The 25,614-nt window shown below is 43.9% G+C and overlaps 1 protein-coding gene across 1 annotated transcript in view; it reads right to left on the bottom strand.

Annotated features, from left to right (window-relative positions):
• The window catches only part of FAM13B (family with sequence similarity 13 member B), a 144,551-nt gene that overhangs the window by 93,514 nt on the left and 25,423 nt on the right, over positions 1-25,614 (bottom strand). The window lies entirely within an intron of this gene.

Here is a 25,614-nt window from a genome sequence, read left to right as displayed (position 1 = left end):
CTCCGGGGGAAGCCTGCTTCTCCCTCTCCCACTCCCCCTGCTTGTGTTCCTGCTCTCGTTGTGTCTCTCTCTGTCAAATAAATAAAATCTTTAAAAAAAAAAAAAAAAGAAGAGTAACACATTTAAATTTGGTAGATACTACCAAATCTCCCTCAGAAGAAAATTTCTAGGAGATGCCGATTTGCTTAAACTTTCCCCAACAATGGATATTATGTGTATTTCTATTTTTTGCCAATTTGTTGCCAAAACAATGGTACACATTATTTAACTTGCATTTCCCTAATTACAAGTAGAGTTATACATATGCTTCCTTGCCTGTCGTATTTCTTATTCAGTGAATTATCTATCCAACTCCATGGCCTATTTTTCTGTTTACAACTTCCTCATTTTGATCATAAGCATAGCTAATATATTTCAAGCACTTGGCTGTGTGCCAGACACTGCACTAGATGCTTGAAAATAAAGTTTGTCTTAAAACAACCCACGTTGCAGATGGGAAATATGAGAAACATACAGAGATGCAATTCATAGCCTGGTCTTTTTTACTCTTGAAGCTGCCCTTTCTCTACTATGTCACTTTATCAAAAAGCCTCATTTTAGAGGCACCTGGCTGGTTCATTTGGTACAGCATGCAACTCTTGATCTCAGGGTTCTCACAAGCCCCACATTGGGTGGGGAGCCTACTTAAAAAAAAAAAAAAAAAGCCTCATTTTACCCAAATGTGGAAACCCAAAGGGAAGTGACTCACCCAAACACAGCCTTGTAGCTAGATGCCCATCTCAATGTAGACCACCAGAGGGCTTTTCACCACCCTGGTCTTCCCAGAAAACAGTGTTGAAAAATGCCAAAGGCGCTTTAAGCAAACATTTCAGATTTGCCTGCTCATTAGCTGTGTTCTTAGAACTAAAGAACCAACACGAAGTACAAGGGGTCAAAGATAAAGAGAAACACAAAGAAACACGGAGACTTTGGCCCCATTCCATCCATATCAAAGTCAAAGAAGAGGACTGATGGCCCTTCAAGTCAGCTTTAGGGAGTAAAATGGTTTCTACTTACTTCCCAACACCCACCTGCCAAACTACAAATTTTTTTTATTCTATTTTTTTTTAAGATTTTATTTATTTATTTATTTAAGAGAGAGAGAGGCGGGAGGGCCAGAGGGAGAGAGAGAGAATCCCAAGTAGACACCATGCTGAGCATGGAGCCTGGTGCGGGGCTTGATCCCTCAACCCTGAGATCATGACCTGAGCCAAAACCAAGAGTCCAATGCTCAACCAACTGTGCCACCCAGGCACCCCTTCAGCTTCAGAGGTTTGTTTGTTTGTTTTTAAGATTTTATTTATTTGTCAGAGAGAGAGAGCACAAGCAGGGGGAGCGGCAGGCAGAGGGAGAAGCAGGCTCCCCACTGAGCAAGAAGCCCAACACGGGACTTGATCCCAGGACCCTGAGCCATGACCTTAACTGACTGAGCCACTTGGGCGTCCCTCAGCTTCAGAGTTTAAAAAAAACTTGGGGGTGCCTGGGTGGTGCAGTGGTTTAAGTGTCCAACTCTTAACTTTGGCTCAGGTCCTGATTTCAGGGTCCTGATCTCAGGGTTGGGAGATAGAGCCCTACACTGGGCTCCAGGCTCAGTGTGGAGTCTGCTAAAGTTTCTCTCTCCCTCTGCCCCTCCCCCCCCCCGCATGCTCACGTTCTCTCTCCCTCTCTCTAAAATAAATAAATCTTTAAAAAAAAAAAAACCTCTGAAACTGAATGAATTATTAATCACAGACATGAGTAGCAAACAGTTTGAGGTTCTGCTCTTTATAAAATCAAGATGTTTATTTTACGGTTCCTTATTTAATAACCCAGAATTCCAAGAATTCCACCTTTTTTTTTTTTTCTCAAATGTGATTAACCTGGGGCGCCTGGGTGGCTCAGTCGTTAAGCGTCTGCCTTCAGCTCAGGTCATGAATCTAGGGTCCTGGGATAAGCCCCACTTCAGCAGGCTCCCTGCTCAGCCGGAGTCTGCTTCTCCCTCTCCCACTCCCCCGGCTTGTGTTCCCTCTCTTGCTGTGTCTCTCTCTGTCGAATAAGTGAAATCTTTATAAAAGAAAAATGTGATTAACCCAATGAGAAATATAGGAGGGGTGCCTGGGTGGCTCAGTTAAGCGTCTGCTTTTGATCCTGGCTCAGGTCTTTATCTTAGGGTTGTTCATATATATATATATATATATATATATCTATGAAATGTGATTTTCTGATATTCTCGTTCATATTGATCATAATCTTCTAAAGAAGGAGGATGGGGTAAATTATTTCTAAGAAACTGCTACACTCCCTTCTAAAAGCATTAATTAAATGCCTATAGAATGAGTTGATAACAGTTCGAAGCTGGGTTCATGGAGGTGCATTAAAGTATTTTTTCTACCTTCATATAATTAAAAATTTCCAATGATAAAATTTTCCAATGATAAAAAGTTAAAAAAGAAATGTCCTACATGCCAGACCCTTGATTGGACACTGGAGGTCCAGTGACAAATAGAACAGAGTTCCTGATCTTTTGAGGAGCAAAAATCCCTCTTGTTATCACGTTAACATGTTACATATTACAAAGCACTTTCAAATGTATTTTGAACACACATTATGACTGCAAATTTAACTGGGAAGCCACCCACTTTTTATTTTTCCCAGTCTTTCTTTGTTTTCTGTGATAAATCCAGATCTCTAACAACCTGGATCATGGTTTCAGGTTGGAGGGGTGGGTTAGACCGGGATGGGGAGAAGATCTTCCTTTCCTCTACAAGTGGGACACTGGTAGGAGTGAGTTTCAGGACGTTTCAGACGGTATTATCAGAATCTTAAATGGCAATGTCACCCCCTTTTTTTTTAAGACATCTCCACCCTTTTAAATACTTAGAGTGAGCCTTTCACTCACAAAATCTTCTTTGAATTCAAGGTAATTCTCCTGTTTCAAGACAGTTAAACTGGGTCACAAAAAAAAGAGCCACTTTCCCAGGATTAGATAGCAAAATGGAGTAAAATTTCATTACCTTCAACTCCCAGCGTCTCATTCCGTGAAGCCCAACCATGCAGGGCAGAGGACTGATGCTTACAACTAAATTATGTTTCAGATCAGATCACCTGCTCCACAGAACTGCCAGATTAACCCATTAACCTTTGGAATGCTGTCACCCTCAAGTCTCAGAGTCCACAAGAATAGGTTCTGCTGCAATTTCTACCTCCTGGGGCACCTGGCTGGCTCAGTCGGTAAAGCACGAGACTCTTTGATCTTGCAGTTTTAAGTTTGAGCCCCATATTGGGTGTACAGATTACTTAAAAATAAAATCTTAAAAATAAAATATTTTAGGGCGCCTGGGTGGCTCAGTCGTTAAGCGTCTGCCTTCGGCTCAGGTCATGATCCCAGGGTCCTGGGATCGAGTCCCACATCGGGCTCCCTGCTCGACGGGAAGCCTGCTTCTCCCTCTCCCACTCCCCCTGCTGTGTTCCTGCTCTTGCTGTCTCTCTCTCTGTCAAATAAATAAATAAAATCTTAAAAAAATAAAATAAAATAAAATAAAATAAAATAAAATAAAATATTTTAGAGGCGCTTGGGTGACTCAGTTGGTTAAGCGTCTGACTCTTGATTTCGGCTCAGGTCATGATCTCAGGGTTGTGAGATGGAGCCCCAGGTCAGGCTCTGTGCTCAGTGCAGAGCCTGCTTGAGATAACCCTCTCCCTCTCCCTTTGTCTATCGCTCCACCTCTTTCTCTCTAAAACAAAGAAGTAAAATACAAAATCTTTTTAAAAAATAAAATATTTGTTAAAAAAATTTTTTTACATAAAAGAAGTTTCTACCTACCAATTTTCTCCCCTGAAGTTATAGGATCCTTTACTGTTTACAAATGTCCACCTCTTAACCAGTTAGTCATGAAGAACTTCAGAGAGACCAGCCAGATTGGGTGTGCCATCTTGCTTCTTTGTTAATTCTTTTTTTTTTTTTAAGATTTTGAAGTAATCTCTACTCCCAACATGGGGCTCGAACTCATAACTCTGAGATCAAGAGTCACATGCTCCACCAACTGAGCCAGCCAGGATTTTTTTTTTTAATTTGAGAGAGAGAAGAGAGTGAGAGAGAGCAGGGGAAGGGAGAGGGAGAGAACCTCCAGCAGACTCCTAGCTGTGCATGGAGCCCATCACGAGGCTCAATCCCACGATCCCAAGATCACGACCTGTGCCGAAAATCAAGAGTCGGCCTAACTGACTGAGCCACCCAGGCACCCCTGTTGTCTAATTCTTACGTGTGTGAAAAGGAGCATGAGTTTATGCACATAGACTAGCCAGATTGTCAGAGATAAGCACTCACCTATTATTCCCACCTCATCCACAATTACTTCATTCTTCTTGCTTCAGTTTCCCTATTTGCAACCTAGAATCAGATGCTTCCTCCCTCCTTCCCAGGAAAAGCAGGGCCAAGAGCTCTCCAAGTTCTTTCAGAGACACAGCTAAATGATTGTTTCCTTGTCAAAAGATCTATACCAGTCACTGTAGTGTAGATTTCCCAGAACAGAGGAAGACAAAGTAAAAGATAATGGACAGAGTGAGATGAGTGATAAGAAGCCCCAGTTCCCCTAATCATCCCCTCCAGTTTTGTTGGGGGACTATCAGGACTACCAGCCTGACTCACAGCCATCGCTACCGCTCCCAGGTCACAGAGGGTCAAAAAGTGAAACACTGCTGGGCCCCTAGGTCCACTGGATGACAAGCATTATGGGGAACATTCATCCCAGGACTGACTGGTTCCTTTCTCGCCTCCTCAGAGTTTAGCATCAGCCTCATCTCACTTGTGTTCTCACTGCTGAGAATCCTAGTCACTGACACAAAGACAGAGATAAAGGTCCAGACTAGAAGACACCCCTAGAGGCCCAGAGAGAAGAGCTGGCTCAAGTTGAGGACATCTATGTGCTCCTCCAAGGGCTGTAAGCACCACCTGTTTTCAGCAACTCTCTGCACCAGCCATGCTACCAAAGATTAAAGACTGAATAGTGCCTTGAGAGTGGCCAGAGAGGGAAAAAAGCTATTATCCCTAAAAGAAGCCCACTTCACTTCCCAGCCTCTGGGAGAACACCAGGTAAGGAAGGGCAACCAATGAAGCATGGGCTGAAAGCATTACCTCATCAGAGTGAGCCCCCATTGGCTGAAATTACTCTGGGCAAGGCTTTTCGGAATAAATTAACCCTTGTTAGGAACACAGATCCCAGGGGGGACCCCTCTGCTCCTCTATTGCTCCTTATTTTCAAATTAAGAAAAGAGGTGGATGGAGATCAAGAGTCCTTTCCCTAACACTTTTCTTAAGCATACAGAGTTATACAGTGGTTATGAGGAGGTTTAGATCTCTTTTCCCCAAAACTTATTTTTCGGTAACTTTTGGACAGAAAAGGAGTCACCGGCCACAGACTGATGATGGAAAGTTGGAGAGGAGGAGGCAGAGAAACTGAATTATCAGTCTTGATCTAAACCTGCAGTGGAATGGCCAGAGGTGCAAAGACCAAAAAGAATAATAAAATTCAAAATGTCTTGGGGCCAATTAATAAGAAACTGACCTTGTTTTTGCAATTTTTTTTTTTAGTAAAATCTACCAATGTGGGGCTGGAACTCACAACCCCAACATCAGGACTTTCGTGCTCTTCCAACTGAGCCAGCCAGATGCCCTGCAAGTTACTTTAAGTTACTTTTTTAAAGTTATCTCCAGGGCGCCCAGGTGGCTCAGTCGTTAAGCGTCTGCCTTTGGCTCAGGTCATGATCCCAGTGTCCTGGGATCGAGTCCCACATTGGACTCCTTGCTCACTGGGGATTCCGGTTCTCCCTCTCCCTCTGCCCCTGCCCCTGCTTGTGTTCCCTCTCTCGCCGTGTCTCTCTCAGTCGAATAAATAAATAAAATCTTTAAAAATAAAAATAAAAATAAAGTTATCTCCATAGGGGAAGCCTGGATGGCTCAGTTGGTTAAGCTCAAGTGCCTGCCTTCCGCTCAGGTCATGATCGCAGAGTCCTGGGATCCAGTCCACATTGGCATGGGGGGGGGGTCCCCTGCTCAGCTGGGCATCTGCTTCTCCCTCTCCCTCTGCCCCTCCTCCCCCTCGTGCTCTCTCTCTCTCTCTCTCAAATAAATAAAATCTTTTAAAAAATAATAAAGTTATCTCCATAGCTACAGCCTCCATTTTTAGTGAAAACTGCCAAAATATGTCCTGTTTTTTAAAAAAGCAAATATCAGCAGACATTCCATTAGACGTAAATCCTATAAGGAATAAAGCTCTCAGTAAACCTGTCTTTCTGCTATCAAAGCCCCATTATTTGACAGAACCAAGAACAAAAGATTGTTTTATGTATGCTTCAAAAACTGTTTGCATTTAGTGATTAAAGTCAAGGGAAAGAAAGGCACAACTCCTAAGACAGACTTGTTTCCATCAGGTAGTTCATTCTCACCTAAGAGCTGATTTACAAACAAGGCATGAAAACCACTCTAATTTCAAATATTGAGAGCTAAGTATTTGAGAAGAGAGCCCTGTTTCCACACTCCAGGCAGAGGCTATTTGGGAAAATAATTATACATTTTATTCTAAATGGATTTAAACTTAAAACTGACAGACTGTAGAGGGCTGGACTGTTGCATGTTGTTATTTTCCTAAGGGCTTAAAAACAGCTGTTTTCTAGGGGAGGAGGCTAAACCAAGGACTGGCTCATTTTGGCACAACGTAACTCCCACACAAGACTCCTTCCGCTCTGTGGCCAGCCCTATTTTGAACCCAGCCCAGAAAGCACCTAACAAGTTCCAAACATCTCGTCAAACTGGAATTCTACAAAAGAGCAATTTTACCACATTGAAACAGGACTAAAGGGGCGCCTGGGTGGCTCAGTCGTTAAGCGTCTGCCTTCGGCTCAGGTCATGATCCCAGGGTCCTGGGATCGAGCCCCGTGTCGGGCTCCCTGCTCAGCGGGAAGCCTGCTTCTCTCTCTCCCACTCCCCCTGCTTGTGTTCCCTCTCTGGCTGTGTCTCTCTCTGTCAAATAAATAAATAAAATCTTAAAAAAAAAAAAAAAAAGGAAACAGGACTAAAGACCAAAATCCTCTAGAGAGAAAGGATTCATATTTGGGGATGTTCTTAGGAAATACACTGTGCAAATTATAAGATGTGAGGAAGAGACAAAGGGACCCCCAAAAAATTATTATTCACCTTGGTGGTCATGTCCCAGGTGCCTTATAAAACCTTTTATCTGGGGGCACCTGAGTGGCTCAGTTGGTTGGGCGACTGCCTTCAGCTCAGGTCGTGAGCCCAGAGTCCCAGGATGGAGCCCCAAGTTGGGCTCCCTGCTCAGTGGGGAGCCTGCTTCTCCCTCTGACGCTCCCCCCCTCTCATGCGGTCTCTCTCGGTCACTCTCTCTCTCTCAAATAAATAAATAAAATCTTTAAAATAAAATAAAATAAAAAATAAATAAAAAATAAAACCTTTTATCTGTGACACCTTCCCTCATTCAGGTGGCCTTCATGCAGCACCTCTATGTGCCCGGTACTATTATTATAAAGATGTGTCAAACTCCTCGTGATTCATGCTCAGCTCCCACCACTACAAGAAATAAGCCATAAGAGATAGCTCTCTGCTCCCTTTTGCAAGCTTCCTTAATAATTTTTACATTTGGAGCACATGGGTGGCTCAGTTGGCCAAATGTCTGCCTTCAGCTCAGGTCATGATCTCAGGGTCCTGGGATCAAGTCCCACATCGGGCTTCCTACTCAGCCGGGAGCCTGCTTCTCCCTCTCCCTCTGCCCCTCCCCCCGCACTTGTGTGCGCTCTCTCTCAAATAAATAAATAAAATCTTTAAAAAAAATCATTTTTCCCATTCTTGGAGCACCTACTGTGTGCCAAGTACTTTCCATATATCAGAGGTTCCCAAACTCTCTGTTCACAGGGCCCACAGGAAAACTCAGTAAGTTTGCCACCATTCCCTTGGGCCATTTATTAAATTATTAGATCCAAACACATTAAGATGCATTAATATACTAACACCTTAGTAGTTGTTTGTGAAAAAAAATTATGCATAAAAATTGAAAGACAAATATTTTTATTCTCTTCTTAAATAACCACAAGTACTTGCTAATGGGATGTGTGTCCCTATTGCACACTGCTCAACTTCTTAATCAGATTAGAGACCACCACCCTCCTTTTGTGTTCCATGTTGATTTTCATGTGGTGCTTGCCTTTTATCACACTGAAAACCCCGCTTTGTGAAGATACAACAACACAAGCCATCATGGAATATAGCCCAATCTAATGTTGAAACTACGAACTACCTCTGCACCATCGTGTTTCCCTCAGAAATTTGAGAATCCCATGGTGGTCCCGTGTGAGTTCACTGCAGAGCCTTAGGGTGCCTCAACATGCAGTTTGAGAACCATGGATATACAGTTTCCCTTCCAACTTCAAAACAGACCTGCTTTGTAGGTACAACCTATAAATTTATAGATCTGGGAACCGAGGCTGAGGACAGGTAAATAATTCACAAAGTCCACATAGCTTGTAAGTGGTGGTGCTGGGATCTAAACCTTGGTCTGCTGGACTCAGCACCCACATGCTCTTCCTGTTAACTGTGCTACCTCTCTCACCAGCTTTGCAGGACATCAGAATCACAGACTCTCAGATCTGGAAAGGATGTCAGGGATGATGTAGTCCCAGCACTCGGAAAACTGATGCCCGAAAACTGAAATGATCTGAACAAGGTGCACAAGCTGGAGCCCAGGCTTCCAGAATTCTAGTCTAGAGCTCTCGCCATTCCAACAGCCTACTTCCCCCTTACATGAGTTTAAGAGGAGGGGGAAAGTGTCCCCAAGAAGAATCTGCCCCATAAGAACCCATATGGGGGCTCATGTGGTCCTCAGAGGCAAAGAAGGGCTGCCCTCCAAAGATCAGAGGCTCCTGTTGGGGCACAGACGGTAACTCTGCTTCCCTCCCTCTAGTATCTTCCATTTGGAACTAACCCTCAAGCTAACTACTGCTCTCATTGCTCTTCTCGGGCATCTGGTCACCACCAGGGAAAGCCCCACCTCCTGAGTCCCCTCTGCTCTTGATCTTCCTCCAGTAGTTCAAGGCAGGGCCTCGGAAATGCCTAGGAGATTGATGGTTCTTCTTCTCCTTGGTGGTGTTTGCAATTCTGTTGCAACAAAGAACCATTTGTGCAAGAAATGTATCTGCAGTTTTAGAATGACTAAAACAAGCACACAGCAAACAGGTTAGGTCATGCAAAGGTATATCTGAAATTTCCGAAGGAATTTTAGAGTTAAAATTTTTCACGAGAACAATAGCTCTCAGATAACATCTTCCGGGGTTCCAGGCTCCCACTGAGCTATTCATAAATATCAACTGCAGGTAAGAAAGGGGACATGGGATAGCAGATCTTCCCATCCCACTGTCCACATGACAGCTATAGAAGAGAAATAGGAAAAATAGAAAATCCCTTAATTTTCTCTCTGCAGTGACATGTTCTGGATTCAATTTTTTTTCTTTTAAGATTTTATTTATTTGTCAGAGAGAGAGAGAGAGAGCACAGCAGGGGGAGCAGCAGGCAGAGGGAGAGAAGCAGATTCCCGCTGATCAAGGAGGCCAATGTGGGGCTCAGTCCCAGGACCCCGGGATCATGACCTGAGCCGAAGGCAGACACTCAACCATCTGAGCCACCCAGGCGTCCCTGGATTCAATATTTTGTCTGTGCAAACATAAAACTATTTCCTGGCTGAGTATTAATCCTCCCCTGTTTTTGCACACTCCTCTGGAAGACACCCCATACGCTTCCTCTATAGAAGCCAAGAGCTGAAAGCACTTGGTCAGGAATGGATGGCAGGGTCAGGATGATGATGATGATGATGATGATGATGATGATGATGATGATGATATTCAACTAACTCTGGACATGTAGTGGGTGCCGGGCACCCCGACCCCTGGGATCTTTATGCAGGATCTGGATTTGGGGAGGGATGGACGCTGTGCTGCACCACCCAGATCCCCCTTCAGGAATGCAGGACTTATCTCCCCCAGCTTTTGGGAATGCTGCCATGACCCTCAGCTGCCAGTCCTCTTTGGAGAATGCTTTGGCTGAAGAAAACCTCCGGGACATCCTGTACCGCATAAGTGACAACGTGGGAGTGTGAAAGACCCAGCTCCCTCACCTCAGTTGGCACCAGTTCTGAAGGCTCATCCCAGCTCTACAGCTCCTTGTGGGAGACCAGCTGAGGTCTTCCCTGGGCCTACACCACAACCCACTTCTTCCTCTGCCCAGTCTTGTTTCCTTCTCTTTCTTTCTACAAGTATTGACCCCAAGAGCACTCTCTCATAGACGCCCTGCCTGCTACTCTCCATCTCAGAGTTTGCTTCCCGGACTACCCAACTTGAAACTACAACATGCCTTGCTTTGGGTCTTTTTGCATTCATCATGTTGAACAATCAGTTGGCCCCATATTATTAGCTAATGTTTACCTTTACTGGGAGTATGACGGCATGGTGCCCACCTTAGAGATGCACAAACTTAAGCCGTGGAAGCACAAAAACTCGTACAACAAGGTCACACAGGTAGTAAGTAGCAGAAGTGGGATTTGAAACCAGGTCTGGGGGTGCCTGGGTGGCTCAGTCGGTTAAGCAGCTGTCTTCGGCTCAGGTCATGATCCCAGGGTCCTGGGATCGAGCCCTGCATCGGGCTCCCTGCTCAGCAGGAAGCCTGCTTCTCCCTCTGCCTCTGCCTGCCGCTCTGCCTACTTGTGCTTCCTCTCTCTCTGTCAAATAAATAAATAAATAAAATCTTTAAAAAAAAAAATGAAACCAGGTCTGCCTCAGTGCAGAATCAGTGCAGTGGTCATTTCTGGAGTGGCTGTGGGAGTTTTGGCAGCGCACACAGACGGGGTCCCAGGCTTTCTGAGGAACGAAAGAGGAGTAGGCCTCAGCATGAGTGGAAACACAGGAGTCAAGGACACAGCATGAACACAGTTATCCGTCTTCTTTCAGGACAAGGCATTTTGTTCCCGTGGGCGAACACTGACTCTGCCTGGTACAATGGGTGCTGGCCATCAGGGAGGACGGCATCCACTCAGATGAAAGCTGAGTGTTTCTATGTGAGAAGTTCTGATAAACATTGGACTGGTGAAAAAGAAGCATAAAGTGGGGAAACAGAGGTTCCATCTAGTGATCTTCTCCTCTGACAAAGATTTGATATTTAATTTTATTGCCAGTCAAGTTCATGCAGGATTGGAAAGATGCTTTCTGGACCTCAATTTTTCTTTTGTAAAAATTAAAAGGTAAAGGGGGGCACCTGGGTGGCTCAGACGGTTAAGCGTCTGCCTTCAGCTCAGGTCGTGATCCCAGTATCCTGGGATCGAGCCCCGCATCGGGCTCCTTGCTCAGCTGGAAGCCTGCTTCTCCCTCTCCTACTCCCCCTGCTTGTGTTCCCTGTCTCTATGTCAAACAAATAAAATTAAAAAAAAAAATTAAAAGGTAAAGGGGCACCTGGGTGGCTCAGTTGGTTAGGCGTCTGCCTTCAGCTCAGGTCATGATCCCAGGGTCCTGGATCAAGTCCCACGTCAGGCTCCCTGCTCAGTGGGGAGCCTGCTCCTCCCTCTGCCTGCCGCTCCCCCTGCTGTGCTCTCTCTCTCAAATAAATATATAGAATCTTTTTAAAAAATTTAAAATTAAAAAAAATTAAAAGGTGAAAATAGATAAATCCCATGGGCTTTAAAAACTTCAAGAATAATCACATGTTACATTGAACATCTATTCCCAAATCTTAGACGTTCATTCAGAAATACTTACTGAATGCCTGCTATGAGCTGGCAAAGTTCTAGGCACTGGGGATATGTAAGTGAACAAAATAAATGAAAATCCCCATGCTGAAGGGCAAGCAGAGGTCTGAACACTTCAGACATGACAACTTTGGGGCACCTGGCTGGCTCAGTTGGTGGAGCATGTGACTCTTAATCTCAGGGTCATGAGTTCAAGCCCCATGTTGGGTGTGGAGCCTACTTAAAAAAATAATAATAATCTTCATGATGTCTCAATGAGGTAGGTACTATTATCATCATCCCCGTTTTACAGATAAAAACAGAAGTACAGAAACACCAAGCAATACTATTCGGTTACAGAGCTGAGATGTGAACCCAGGCAGGAGGGCTTCAGGGTCTAGGCTCTTATGTGATTACTAACTCTGGAAAAGTCCAGTGAAACGACTTTATTTATTTTATTTTATTTTTTTTAAAGATTTTTATTTATTTATTTGACAGAGAGAGAGAGACAGCGAGAAAGGGAACACAAGCAGGGGGAGTGGGAGAGGGAGAAGCAGGCTCCCCGCTGAGCAGGGAGCCCGATGCGGGGCTCGATCCCAGGACCCTGGGATCATGACCTGAGCCGAAGGCAGCCGCTTAACCGACTGAGCCACCCAGGCACCCCCAGTGAAACGACTTTAAAAAATTCATTGGTTTTCGGGGTGCCTGGGTGGCTCAGTCGTTAAGTGTCTGCCTTTGGCTCAGGTCATGATCCCAGGGTCTTGGGATTGAGCCCCGTGTCGGGCTCCCTGCTCCACAGGAAGCCTGCTTCTCTCTCTCCCACTCCCCCTGCTTGTGTTCCCTCTCTCGCTGTGTCTCTCTCTGTCAAATAAATAAATAAAAATTTTTTTAAAAATTCATTGGTTTTCAAATTCTTGCCACAAAATGATGACCTGGTAAAGCTGACATAAAAGGCCATTTTGGGAACAGTAAGTACTTAAAAGATTTTTAAGAGAAAGAAAAATTTTCTACTTGATGTTAATAGAAACTGAGAGACAGAAATCATTCTTTTACTAGCCGAGGAAAATTCTAAATAGAAATGATAACCACACATCATTCCAATACAACTGTATAATTTAAATGAATAATTTAAATTTAAATGAATTTAGTGCCAGCAGGGAGCTCTGAGAAATTTATTTTTCTTGCTATATTTCTTCTTTCTGGTTTATATATTCCTTCAAACAATCTGACAACTGGGAATAATTATCTTCACTTCATTTTGTAGGTGACAACTAATAATTATAATACACTATTGGCTGATACTGACTCATGTCACTTGCAGAAAGCTCTATCTGTAGGAAAGGAGGGTGCTGGTCCTCCAGCCCTTGGGTGCGCCCTCTGGTGGTGACATTGGTTCTGCCCAAGCTCCGGGCAAGCTCCAAGAGAAAGTGGGTATCAGGGCAGCCTGGGCAAATTTCCAGATTGTTCCATTAGTGCTGGAAGGGCTCTTTGATATCACCTTGTCCAGGTACCATACTTTACCAAATGAGGGGGAAACTCAGGCTCAAGGAAAGGGAGGTAATGGCAGGTGCAGAGATAGAGCTCAGGCCTCAATGGGATGATCAACTGTCTCAGTTTTCCCAGAATATGGAACTTTAGGTGTCGAACTTGGGCAAGTTCAGAGAAAAACAGGATGAACTGGTCACTCTGCCTCCTGGTTCTGCTTGTCCAGTGCTTTTTATAAATATCTTCAGGAACCGGCATCATTCCCTGCTGATCCCAAGCTCAAGAAGAAATTTTGTCTGTTTCCTTTGACTTCCTTTTCAAGTTTTACACATAATTTTTGAGACTGTATGCTTGTGCCTATTGCCTATTTCTCTTCATTTCCTTTCTTTTGTTTTCTCTAGGAAAGTTGAGTCTGCAGGGCAAGCCGGGTGACAGTCACTTAGGAATCAGGAGGGAATGATTTCATCTCTAGAAAACCAAGAAGTCCTACATCTGCTTCTCAATGGTCAAAATGATGTCCAGAGAGGGGGGAACATGATGTCCCGAGAGTGAAGCAGCACCTGTCATATCACATGCAAGGTAAGAGCTGATCTCTGAGTAGGTAGACAGTGCCAGAAAAGGTGTTGTTTCAGAGCCCGGGGTGGTTCTGACTGCCCTCTCTCCAACAAATACCTCTTCTTCCTACTGACTCAAGCCAGTAATTTTTTTTTTTTTTTTAAGATTTTATTTATTTATTCGAGACAGAGAGAATGAGAGAGGGAGAGCACATGAGAGGGGGGAGGGTCAGAGGGAGAAGCAGGCTCCTTGCTGAGCAGGGAGCCCGATGCGGGACTCGATCCAGGGACTCCAGGATCATGACCTGAGCCGAAGGCAGTCGCTTAACCAACTGAGCCACCCAGGCGCCCTCAAGCCAGTAATTCTATCATCAGAGTTTAATGCTGCCAAACAAAGGCTTTACTCTTATTAAATGCAAATTTCCCTTGCAAAGGTTAATGAATCAGCCGTCAATCGCTCCAAAGAAAAGACTTTCTCGGAAATTCCAGCCACTTCCCTGCCTTTCCAGTGCACCCGACCTAGTCTATGTGTACACCGGTCACGCTCACAAGCTCATGCAGACCCTTCACCAGCCTGCATTTCCTCTGCCTACACTCCCTTCCATGTCCTCCACAGGCTAGGGACAGTCCTCCACCCAGCTCCCATTATAGGGTCACATGAGAGCAGCATCTCATAGAATAAAGTCTAAATTCCTCTGCTTGCTTGTGAAGACCTGTCTGATTTGCTAACGGGTATGCTCTGAAGTACAGGGCCTCGGTCTCTTGGTTCACAGATATATTCCCAGAACCTAACCTGGTGCACAGGATGCAGGGGTGCTCAAAAAATGTACATGTTGATCAACTAACTGATTCAGCTCTTCCGGCACACATTCATCACCCAAGATTTCCTGACCAAAGCCTCGTCTCACAAACTCCCAACAATTCCTGACCTTGCACACACACTCAATGGTCAGAACTTTCTGGTATACCTTGATTCTTGGGCTTTTTGGTCTGGAAATCCCTGCTTTCATCCCCATCAACCTAGTCTACCTGTCCTTCAAGGTCCATTCAAGTCCTGTTTCTGCCACAAGTCTTCCTGGGTACTCCAACCTGCCGTAACTGCTCCTTTTGCAGCTTAAATTGTCCTGGATTTCTGCACTGCCCTGGGGCTGAATCCTTACACTCTTCATCCCCCTGCTTCCTTTGCTGGTGTTGCTTTGCTGAGTATCTGTCTTTGGCCCTCTGCTCTTTCCTCTGAATTCCCTCTCTCAGATGCCTCATACAATCTCACAGCTTCAACTATTTCTTCTCCATAGTAGATCTGAAATCTAGGCATTCAAAATTCTGTCCTTTCTCCCCAGCTCCTGAGCCAAATTTCCAACTACCAACCAAACATTTCCATTGGACTTTGCTGCCATCACATTTCTCACCCAATGAAGCTCTGATTTCTCACCCTTCCTCCCAGTCACACAGGCTGGAAAAATGCTAGGACTGAGGAGGGATCAGGGATGAGAGAGAAAGGTAAATTAAGTACCAAAACCTGGTCAGTTCTTCTTGAGAGAGATCTGTCAATGTCTTCGGCGCTCTCCCTCCACACCAGTTCATTGTCCACACAGCAGCCAGAGTGATCTTTTAAAAAATGTGAGTCAGGGTGGGGCACCTGCGTGGCTCAGTCGCTTAAGCATCCAACTCTTGATTTCTGCTCCGATAGTGATCTCACTTACCAACTGAGCCACCCAGGCACTCCAGAATACTATTTTTTTAAAGGATTATTCAGAGAATAAGAGAAAACTCTTAGGTATTATAGATTTGATGCATAAATAAAAAGAATTTAATCTAAAGGTTGGAAGATAGGGGTGCCAGGTGGCTCAGTCAGTTAACAGCCAACACTTTTTTTTTTTTAAGATTTTATTTATTTATTTGAGAGAGAGAGAGAGCACGAGAGGGGGTAGGGTCGGAGGGAGAAGCAGACTACACTGGGCATGGAGCCTGCTTAAGATTCTCTCTCTCCCTCTCCCTCTGCTCCTCCCCCTACCTTCACCCCCAGCACACACACTCTCTCTCTCTCTCAAAAAAAAAAAAAAGAAAAAGAAAATAAATAATAAAACAATAAAACAAAACAAAAAAGATGGAAAGCAGAAAAGAAGAGGTAAAATGAGAAAATGAGAGGATCAGTCAAGGAGGTCTGATATCTTCACACAAACACACAAAAATAATTGTAGAAAAAGAGAACACAGAAAATGAAGGGAAAGAAACTATCAACAAAATAATACAAGAAATTTAACCCAAACAAAAAGACATATGTTTACAGACTGAAAGAATCCATGAGTACTAAACACAAGAAATGAAAAAGCTATAAACCAAAGCCACATCATTGTGGAATTTCAGTACGCTGAGGATAAAGAAAAGCTTCTACAAGCTTCCAACGGGAGTAGCAGAAAGAAGCACAAGTAACCTACAAAAGACTAGCATTCAAAATGGCATAAGTTTCTCAACAGCAATACTGAAAACCAGAAGATACTGGAACAATGACCTCAACATTCTGCGGGAACTACAATTCTATACCCTACCAAAACATTACTCTAAGAAAAAATTTAAATATCAACCAAGTGAGAATAGAATAAAGATTTTCAGACATGTGAGGTCTTAAAAAGTGTGCTTCCTATGCACCCATTCTCAGGAAGCTACTGAAATATGTTACCCACCAAAATGAGGGGAGTAAACAGAGATAAAAAGACATAATATTGGGGCGCCTGGGTGGCTCAGTCGTTAAGCATCTGTCTTCAGCTCAGGTCATGATCCCAGGGTCCTGGGATCGAGCCCCGCATTGGGCTCCCTGCTCAGCAGGAAGCCTGCCACTCCCTCTCCCACTCCTCCTGCTTGTGTTCCTGCTCTATCTCGCACTATGTCTCTCTCTGTCAAATAAATAAATAAAATCTTAAAAAAAAAAAAGACATAATATTTAAGAAACAGGATGTACCACAAAGTGGAGAAGGAAAGTGAAACCCTATCCTGATGGTGAAAGAGATACTAAAATGATAACTGCAGTATGCAGAGAAGTAGCTCAACCAGATGAGAGTAAGTCTGAGAGCTAAATGTCTTGAGAGATGTTTTAGATGAGTGGCACAGTTAGGGCTTGATGTGGTGATAACTACATAGAAAAGAAGCAAATAACAAAAAAAAAAAGAAAGAAAGAAAATTATTCATCCTAGGGAAAACAGAAAGGCTTATAGGGAAAGAAACATAAGGCTGGCTTACCACATGACCCTCCTCTAAATAGTATTTATATAATCATACTGTAAACACTGAACACTGTCTTAAGTAAAATTATAATTTATCTTGGGAGATGGGAGGATGAGAAAGATGGATTTGTTTTTTTAAAGATTTTATTTATTTATTTGTTTGAGAGAGAGAGAAACAGCATGAGAGGGTAGAGGGCCAGAGGGAGAAGCAGGCTCCCCGCTGAGCCGGGAGCCCGATGTGGGACTTGATCCCAGGACCCTGGGATCATGACCTGAGCTGAAGGCAGTCGCTTAACCAACTGAGCTACCCAGGCGCCCTGAGAAAGATGGATTTGTATTTGGTAGGTGGGGAGAGAAAAGAGAGGCAAATTCTCATCCTTCATGATGGGAAGTAACCAGATAATAACTAAAATTGAAAAATACATAGGATTCAAATAGGTAGGTTTTTGTTGTTGTTGTTGTTGTTATTGTTGTTGTTGTTGTTGTTTTAGAAATACAGAAGTAGAGGCACCTGGCTGGCTCAGTCGGTGGAGCATATGACTCTTGATCTTGAGGTTCTGAGTTCAAGCCCCACAATGGGTGTAGCGATTACTTAAAAACAAAATCTTAAAAAATAAATAAAATAAAATAAAATCTTAAAAAAAGAAATACTGAAGTAATACTAATAGCATCAAATAAAAAAAGTGAAAGTTGTTGTTTCTTGAGAGGAGAAAGGGGGTATAGTTGCAGAAGGCTGTGGCTTTTCTTAACAAATCCTATGGAACTTTTAACTTTTAGGAGCATGTTTTTTTTTTTTAATGTTTTATTTATTTATTCATGAGAGTCAGAGAGAGAGAGGGAGAGGCAGAGGCAGAGGCAGAGGCAGAGGGAGAAGCAGGCTCCCCGCCTAGCAGGGAGCCCGATGCGGGACTCGATCCCAGGACCCTGGGATCATGACCTGAGCCGAAGGCAGACGCTTAACCATCTTAGTCACCCAGGCGCCCCAAGGAGCATGTTTTTTATTTAATATAAAAATTAAGAAAAAAAAAGGGTAGATTGTTTTGTAGTGTCACAGAAAGGGGTCTCTGAGGTAAAAATTTAAAAACCAAGTTGAGGAAAAAACAAAAAAACAAACAAAACAAAATAAAACCAAGTTGAGGAATAATAACACAGTTCTATTTTTTAAATTACATATGTATAAGGGCACCTGGCTGGCTCAGTTGGTAGAGCATGTGACTCTTGGTCTCAGGGTTGTGAGTTCAAGCCCCACATTGGGTGTGGAACCTACTTAAAAAATTACATTACGTTACATTACATTACATTAAAATGACATGTATAGGGGCGCCTGGGTGGCTCAGTCAGTTAAGCGTCTGTCTTCGGCTCAGGTCATGATCCCAGGGTCCTGGGATCCAGCCTCACATCAGGCTCCCTGATCAGCGGGGAGCCTGCTTCTCCCTCTCCCTCTTGCACTCCCCCTGCTTGTGCTCTCTCTCTGTCAAGTAAATAAATAAAATCTTTTTTAAAAAAGTAAAATATATATATGAACATTTGTGTATACAGAGAAAAAAATCCATACTAAATTGTTCAAAATGGTTACCTAAAGGGAGTGGATGGGGGAGATCAATTTTTACATTATGTATTTCCATTTTATTTATTGTTTTTGGTAATGAGCATGAATCACATATACAAAATTTTTTAAAACTCATTTGTTCATGCATGCACATCAAATATTTGGTTGATAACTTATTTAATTATGCTTTATGTTCACAAGTACACTACAAGTTTTTCAAGCACAGAGATCATTTTAGAAGCTTTATATGCACAATGGGTACCTGGGTGGCTCAGTCCGTTAAGCTTCTGCCTTTGGCTCTAGTCATGAACCCGGGGTCCTGGGATTGAGCCCCACATTGAGCTTCCTGCTCAGCGGGGAGTCTGCTTCTCCCTCTGTCCCTCACCCTGCTCGCTCCTGCTCTCTCTCTCTCAAATAAATAAATAAAATCCTTAAAAAATATATATAATAAGAGAAATGAAGTATACTGACTGGAGGAGGAGGAGGAGGAGGAGAAGGAGAAGAAGAAGAAGAAGAAGAAGAAGAAGAAGAAGCAGCAGCAGCAGCAGCAGCTTTATATGCACCACAGTGCCAACCACTGAGCTGGCTACCCATTAGGCAGGTGCTCATACAGGCTGAAATTGCAGTAGTGAAGCTTCCATCAGAACAAGGAGCCTGTTGTACCATTTTCTGCCACTAGATGGCAGCTCTCTATCAGAAGTCCTATTTCTATGGTGGGTTTTTTTTTTTTTTTTCCCCCTTCCTTAATCTCATTTCCGGCTCCAACAGAGTACTTTACCTCACTGTATTATTATAAATTGTTTACACTTCTCTCTGAGACCAGACTGAGAGCTTGTTCAGGATAAAAATATCAACTAAGGGTAATTCATATTAAACTCGTTAAGTGTTGAGTACTGGCCTGAACTCAGTAGATAAATATTTCTTAGAATGAATAAATGGATAGATGGATGAATATTTCCCTGAAATTAATAAATCCCACAATCATCTCCATACTTTCTTCCCCAACAATCAATTGAGAAACATTAATTGGGAATTTCTGTGTCCTATCCAGGGCCTAGAGATGGGAGTTCATAACGGTGAGAGAATAAAAAACAGAATAAAAGGGTTTTAACCACTTGAAATGTCTCCTTGGAGAAGCCCCTCCAACTCCAAACCTTCCTAGGCTAATAGTGAAGATGTAGCTTCTGCCATCTGACCACCTCAATCCAATCGGAGAAAGATGCTGCTATCCTATGAGAGATCCCCCTATGGTTGGGATTGAGAAGGCCTAGCCCTAAGGAGCTTCCAGAATGATGAAGGAAGCATCTTCAAATATGAAACAGATCTAGTCATGGCTTGCAGATTTATCCCCTCTAATGTACCCCAACCCTCACAGGCCCATGTGTTCAACAGACAACCAACTGCTCCCATTTTCCACACAGAAGGGCCTCTTTTTTTTCTTCCCCTCACCTGGAACTCTGGGTCTGAAAGGGAGAACTTAAAAGTATTCTCCTCTTCCTTCCTTGGACATATTGTTGAGGAGTTTTGCAAGTCACTGAAGCTAAATTAGGGGGCCAAAGGGAGGGCCAGGAGCTCAAGCAGCTGTGGCATTTGGACTGGGAGTCAAGGATCCCCAGGGGGCGGGAAAAGACCAGTTTCCAAGGAGAAGGGGTGGAGACAAGAGATTGAAAATCCCTGAGCTCTGCTCAGTGTCACAGTTTAGAAGAATATGCATGGAGGCTCATTCTCTCCCCCCCTTACCTACCCCCCTTATCTAATTAGCAGAGGAGTGTAAAAAGTCAGAAATCCTATCTCTTTCTCTTCTGGCATTTTCAGCTACCTCCACCCTCTCTCCACCCTCTCACTCCACTGCCCCCACCCCAACTTGCTCCACAGTCTAAGAAGTGCTAGCAGGGTCAGAACCCTGGAAGAAGCCTGGGAAAAGAAATGTAGGGGAACCAGGGATTTGGGAGTTTAGTGAGAGTGCAGATTTGGAAAGAAACATTGGCCTAGGATGCACACCATCATCATTGTAGGGTGACCAACCACCTGGTTTGCCCAACACTGCCCCGGTTTAAGCACTGAGAGTCCCACTCCATGGGAAATCCCTCAATTCAGAGCAAACCAAGATGGTAGGATCCAAGCAAGTTTTCTTGGCCTCAACTCGATGTGTGACCCTGAGTAAGTCCCCTGTCTCTGGGCCTCATGTATCTCATAAAATGGGACCCTCTAGCTCAGACACTTTTGGCTCCATGAATGGCCTCCAGATTTTCTTTTCTTTTTTTTTTTTTTTTAGATTTTTTCTTTATTTATTTGAGAGAGAGAGAATGAGATAGAGAGAGCATGGGGGGGGGGGGGGGGTCAGAGGGTGAAGCAGGCTCCCCGCTGAGCAGGGAGTCTGATGCGGGACTCGATTCTGGGACTCCAGGATCATGACCTGAGCCGAAGGCAGTGGCTTAACCAACTGAGCCACCCAGGCGCCCCCGGCCTCTAGATTTTCTGAAGCTGGGCACAACAAGGGTTGACTCTGGCTTATTCCTCATTGATTATAATCCCCAGAGCTTCCCCTAGGACTCTTGAAACCTCAACATCCCTGAACAGTAAAGGTAGAAGGGGCCTTCTGATCCTACGTTCTTACTAGCTCTATGAATACCTTTCCAGAGGTACATGCATTTATTCATTGTATTCCTCTTTCTGCCCTACATTATAGTTAAATACACACCTTAGCCTCTATTTACTAGATACTAAGCCCCTTGAGGGCAGGTAGCAAGACTATGGCTCAACAAGAGTTAAAGCCTTGCACATAACTGGAATTGACAAACGGTGTTCAATTCCACATAGAAATCTTTTGTACTATATCTCCCAGGGGCCTACAGGGAGGACACAGGGCTCCAATGGTATGCTTTTGGGGGGGGGGGGCGTGGCTGTCTGTCCCAGCTCAGAAAGCTGATGGGTAAATTTTCAGGAATTTTGCAAACTGGTGGTTAAACACAGCCATTATTAAAAATTAAATTACATAGGGGCACCTGGCTGGCTCAGTTGGTAGACTGTCTCTTGATCTCGGGGTCATGAGTTTGAGCCCCATGTCAGGGGTAGAGATTACTTAAAAATCAAATCTTAGGAGCACCTGGGTGGCTCAGTCAGTTGAGCATCTGCTTTCAGCCCAGGTCATGATCCCAGGGTCCTGGGATCGAGCCCCGAATCGGGCTCCCTGCTCCACGGGGAGCCTGCTTCTCCCTCTCCCTCTGCTGCTCCCCCTGCTTGTGCTCTCTCTCTCTGTCAAATAAATAAATAAAATCTTTTTAAAAAATTACAAATAAATAAAAAATAATAAATAAAATCTTAAAAAATTAAATTACATAACCAATTAAATTATATTAAAAACAAAGGTAACAAGTACTGAAAATTCATCTTGTCCCAATTATTTTCTGACATTTTACTATTATCTATACTCTTAATGTTATTTACATCTATTATATCTATACGATAGAATATTATATAATGATGTGGTACTGTTCATTTCTTCCCAAATCCAAGTTGGTAGTTTAGAAAAAGGCCACGGTGGGAATAATTTACACCATGGAAATCAGCAAACACTACCAATCATGATCCTGTCACACCAGAGCTGGTTGTTAAACACCTGTCTACCAGCCCACCCCTGGTTCAGAGACACTATTGATTTGTGATGGGCCCACTCTACCTCCCTGTCATTGTCTGCTCTGGTTTTCAGATCCAGATTTCCCTTCCTGGGAAAGAAAAACCAAGAGTTGGATCACACACTTAATAACCAAAGAGACCGAGGCATGTGGCTGGCTTAGTCCACAGAGTACACAACTCTTAATCTCAGGGTTGTGAGTTCAAGCTCCATGTTGGGTGTGGAGCCTTTTTTTTTTTTTTTTTAAGATTTTATTGATTTGTTTGACAGAGAGAGACACAGCGAGAGAGGGAACACAAGCAGGGGGAGTGGGAGAGGGAGAAGCAAACTTCCCGCGGAGCAGGGAGCCCGATGTGGGGCTCGATCCCAGGACCCTGGGATCATGACCTGAGCTGAAGGCAGACGCTTAACGACTGAGCCCCTGTGCAGCCTATTTTTAAAAAAAGGAAGGGAGCATCTGAGTGGCTCAGTTGGTTAAGGGTTCGACTCTTGACTTCTGCTCAAGTCATGATCTCATGATTGTGAGAACAAGCCCCACATCAGGCTCTTCGCTGGGTGTGGAGCCTGCTTAAGATTCTTCCTCTATGTTTGCCCCTCCCCCCTTCTCTAAAAAAAAAAAATTAATGAGATAATGGAGCTGGGGTTAAGGAAATGGATGCACAATGACTGCAAATAATTTGCAGACTCCAACATGGAGTACCTGTCTCTGATTTGCCTCTCCTTCCAGGGGCCCCTCTGTCCACATGAAGGACTTTGGTCAGTCCAGCACAGGGGTCTTATGTAGACATAGCCCCAAAGCACTCCAAAGAAAACACTTGTGGTCCTCTGGGTATCTGTCTTACAGGTCTACCCTGACAGGATTCAAAGATAAAAAAGATGATTCCATTCAAACAGCTGGGGAAAACAAGACTTCCCCATTTCTGGTCTATAATTACCTCAGGGATTAGTAAATTCTGTAAACCTTAAAAATAGGATTACAGCATGTAGAAAACTGGGAAAGTCTTCAGAGGTGATTCAATGTTCAACATTTCCCCCATTCCTTCATTTTACAGATGAAAAACCTGAGTCCATGTGGTAGTAAATAGCTTACCCAAGGTCACACAACAAATTAGTGGCCAAAGCCCAGGCCTCCTAATACCTGGGAGTAAAGACCTTTCCTCAACATTCTAAATTCTTATCTGATAGAGAGAGAGAGAGAATACAAGCAGGGGGAGCAGCAGAGGGAGAAGCAGTCTCCCCGCTGAGCAGGGAACCCCCTGGGATCATGACCTGAGCCAAAGGCAGACACTTAACTGACTGAGCCACCCAGGCGCCCCATCCTAAATTCTTTTTAGAGAAATTATGAGAACTTTATAGAATCTGAGCAGAAGCATACACAAAATTTGCACACAAAAATCCTACTACCTTTCCCTCTGCTTCCTAGGAAAAAAAAGAATATTTTTATAGAGTACCAACTTAAATGCCGGGTGCTATGGGGGACATAGACTAGTAAGAACCAGTTGCTCATACACAGGAAGCGAATGTGGGATCATTCCTAAAACTCCTTCAAGGGGCACAGGGGGACTACCTCAGAGCTAATGCCAACCCTGTTCTGACCAGACAGCAAGCGGCATGGAAATCAACCCTGCTGTTTTAAGAAGGAAAAGTTAAACATTAGATTCTTGACTGGGGAAAATAGGAAGCAAACTCAGTGGGCTTTTCCTAAATGACTCAAGTCTCAGACACTTTTTGTTTTGTTTTGTTTTGTTTTGAGAGAGAGAGACACAGCAAGAGAGGGAACACAAGCAGGGGTCGTGGGAGAGGGAGAAGCAGGCTTCCCGCGGAGCAGGGAGCCCAATGTGGGGCTCGATGTGGGGCTCAATCCCAGGACCCTGGGATCATGACCTGAGCAGAAGGCAGACGCTTAACGACTGAGCCACTCAGGCGCCCACTGTCTCAGACACTTCTTTTCCCCAAGGAGAAAAGGTCACAAGCAAGCAGAGGAAGACAACTTCTCAGGGGACTGAGAGGCAGACCTTTAGTCCATTAAAGACATTTCGCATTTGTGACATTTGCACCAATCCTCTTAGAAAAATGAAACAGAAAAAATATATACAAAATAGGAGCCCCCTGGGGCTCCTCGGTCAGTTAAGCACAGGAAGCGAATGTGGGATGGGCTCAGGTCATGATCTCAGGGTCCTGGGATCGAGTCTTGCATCGGGCTCCCTGCTCGGTGGGGAGCCTGCTTCTCCCTCTCCCACTCTCCCTGCTTGTGTTCCCTCTCTCGCTGTCTGTCTCTGTCAAATAAATGAATAAAGTCTTTAAAAAAAAGAAATAAAAAAATAAGAGAATAAAATTACTACATCAGGGCTCCTGAGTGGCTCAGTTGGTTAAACGTCCAACTCTTGATTTCAGCTCAGGTCTTGATCTCAGGGTTGTGAGTTCAAGCCCTGTGCTGGGCTCCATGCTAGGTGTGGAGCCGACTTAAATAAATAAATAAATAAATAAATAAATAAATAAATAAATAAATAAAACAAAACTGCATTTTAAAAATTAATAAAATAAAATTACTGTATCAAATTAGTATAAAAATTTCTAAACACTTTCATTTCTGTACTTAGGTAACAGGTAACAGTTTACAGACTGACACAAATCCTAGTCAAACCTTTGAGTGCACTGCTCTAAAAAGTAAAAAAGCCTGAGGACTCCTTGGCCCCTGGAACTCCTTCAGTGGGGGGATGTCTCAGCTCCCTTTCTCACCCAAGTCAGGCTCTAGGGGGCTGGGATATGATCTGGATATCCACGGCCACAAGGTAATGAGTCACGATGGTGATCTACTGTTTGTACTTTCCTCTGAGTCTCTCTGGGCTGCCTCCCCCCCACCCCGGCCCCCGCCCAAGGAAAGAGCTCCACCAACGAAGGAAGATCTCCACCCCTTCGCTGCAGTCCCAAAACCTACCTAAATGGTGTCTCGGTCCCTAATAGGGGTCACAATTTCTTTTATTCATTTGTTCGTTTATGCAGGCATCTTCTGAAGCACTTAAGTGAACCTAAAAGAGAGATTCCTGGGGTTCCTGTCTGGCTCAGTTGGTAGAACACGAGACTTGATCTCAGGGTCATGAGTTCGAGCCCCAAGTTGGGTGTAGAGATTACTTAAAAATAATAATTATAACAAAAAAATAAAGGAAAAAGAAAGAGTCCTGCCTAAGGAGCTGATGTCCTGGCAACAAAGCAGTGTCAGAAAGGCATTAATTTTTTCAAATACAGCCCTGGGTGGCCCAAAGGTTGATTCTCACACATGAAATGATAGACCTACGAGGCATGAAGGAAACTTAGCAGAACTAACTTTAGTAGAATGTGGTAGAAGGGTGTATTACAGAGATGGCCTCTGAAGTGTTTC

This window comes from Phoca vitulina, unplaced genomic scaffold (assembly GCF_004348235.1).
Source record: "Phoca vitulina isolate PV1807 unplaced genomic scaffold, GSC_HSeal_1.0 scaffold32, whole genome shotgun sequence".
Lineage (NCBI taxonomy): Eukaryota > Metazoa > Chordata > Mammalia > Carnivora > Phocidae > Phoca > Phoca vitulina.
The sequence above is the reverse complement of the archived record's forward strand: the minus strand, read 5'-3'. Positions and strand labels throughout refer to the sequence as shown.